The sequence below is a fragment of the Aquarana catesbeiana genome, linkage group LG12 (genome assembly GCF_042186555.1).
Source record: "Aquarana catesbeiana isolate 2022-GZ linkage group LG12, ASM4218655v1, whole genome shotgun sequence".
Lineage (NCBI taxonomy): Eukaryota > Metazoa > Chordata > Amphibia > Anura > Ranidae > Aquarana > Aquarana catesbeiana.
In genome coordinates, this window is record NC_133335.1 from 163608866 (window position 1) to 163610937 (window position 2072).

Below are 2072 nucleotides of genomic sequence, written 5' to 3' on the forward strand. Positions count from 1 at the left end.
CTGTGTGCCGAAACACAGTGACTGTACGACACCCCTGAACTGCCACTTCAGGGGCACATTCACCACTGGCTTTTTGTGCAACCCTGACCCCTGACCCAGGCCACAGCAGCCCCCACCCCAGGCAGGAAGGCATGAAGTTCTGGAAGCTTGGTGAAAGCCCTTTACCATCAGGCCTCACCGTCGTTCCATCCCTCCTACCTAATTACATTCAGGAAATACTAGCCGCTCCCTCGGTGGGAGGAAGGGGAGCCAGTGTTCTCTCCCGAAAGACTGTCCAGAGCTAGAGCTGCCCCAATCTAGGCCAGAAGGCCAGGGACCCGACCCTTCAGCCAGACCCAATGGTTCTCCATCCCCATCAGAAGGCTTCCCTTTCGGCTACGAACCGCTCCAGTTCACCTTTACTCCAGCAGGTTTTTGCATAGCAACCGCCATCCCATCTCCACCTCGCCGTAGATCAGGGACCACCTCCTGGAAACTGATAAGAACAGATACTACACTTGATCTTAGCCAAAAGGCAGAGAAGCAATATCCAGGACTACTTTTTTTTTTTTTGAAAGCCTATGGCATGCATAACACACCCAAAAAACTTCACCCGGTGCATAAAAAATGTGCACACACATAAAGAGTGCTCACAAAAAAGTGCAACGGGTACACAAACGTGCCAATTCCCTGATCCCCCGGGGCGTTAGGCTCCAGTCGGGGACAAAGGTACTTTACAATGGTCTATCTGTCCGAAACCAGACAGACCCCGTTCTCTGGAGGGTCTGCCGAAACAGAACCCACCCAAGTACTCGGTGGGGCTCCCCTGAAGGGAGACCCCATGGGTTAGGGCGAACTAAGCCAGAAGGCCATGTCCACCCCTTCCCAAGACTTTCAGGGCTGGCCTGAAGACCCATCCTTACTCGCCACACAGTGAGACGAACATGTACAAGACGTGACAAACAAAGCATAGGATTCAATCAAAAAGAAAATAAATAAAAAAAGTGGGGAAGGGATAGTGGAGAGGAGAGTGAAAAAGGTGGCCATTGTGTAAAACAATGACCAGGCCCTCCGGCCAGGAATAAAAAATTCCTCTGGTCCCACCTAAAAGGCCCGGCCCAAGAGGCAGGTGCTAAAAAAGCGTGTTTATGGTGCAGTGACCGTGGTGCCTCAAATCAAAGTGACTGCCACTCACAGTGATTTTATGGCACCCCTGGACTGCCACTCCAGGGGCACATACTCCATAGGCTTTTAAAGACCAACCCTGGCCACCAGCCCAGACCACAGCAGCCCCCACTCCAGGCAGAAAGGCGTGGAGTTCTGGAAGCTTGGTGAGAGCCCTTTACCATCAGGCCTCACCGTCGTTCCATCCCAACTACCTAATTACATTCGGGAAATACTGGCCGCTCCCCCGGTGGGAGAAAGGGGAGCCAGCGTTCTCTCCCAAATAACTGTCCGGAGCTAGATCTGCCCCAATCCAGGCCAGAAGGCCAGGGTCCCGACCCTCCGGTTCAGACCCCGTGGTTCTCCATCCCCATCAGAAGGCTTCCTTTTCGGCTACAAACCGTCCAGGTCACCTTTACTCCAGCAGGTTTTGCATAGCAACCGCCATCCCATCGCTATCTCGCCATAGATCAGGGACGGAAGCAAGCGCCACCTCCTGGAAACTGATAAGAACAGATACTACACTTGATCTTAGCCAAAAGGCCGAGAAGCGATATCCAGGACTACTTACCATACTCAAGGGTATCCACAACCTGAGCGCTTCAACTGTACTCTGCTGAACATCTTGGGAACCCTCCCATTAGAGAACAAACAGCATTGGGGAGATCATATTGCTGCAGTAGTTCATGCTTATAATAGCACCTCAAATGATTCTACTGGATACGCCCCCTACAGGTTAATGTTCGGGAGAGAAGTTTGTCTACCTGTGGATCTGACTTTTGGAACATCACTAGATCACACCTCCCAAGCCTCTTTAGGGGGTATATTGACAGACTTCGGAAAGATCTAAAAGGGGCTTATGAGAAAGCCAAGGAGGCCTCTACCATCAGAGAACAAAGGAAGAAGAAAAACTTTGATCTCAGAGTAAG

The 2072-nt window shown here is 51.5% G+C and overlaps 2 pseudogenes; both read right to left on the reverse strand.

Moving 5' to 3' along the window:
* Positions 1-405: 405 nt before the first annotated feature.
* Positions 406-527, reverse strand: LOC141114628 (U2 spliceosomal RNA; annotated as a pseudogene).
* A 1038-nt stretch (positions 528-1565) lies between these two features.
* On the reverse strand, positions 1566-1698 carry LOC141114624 (U2 spliceosomal RNA; annotated as a pseudogene).
* Between the last annotated feature and the right edge of the window lie 374 nt (positions 1699-2072).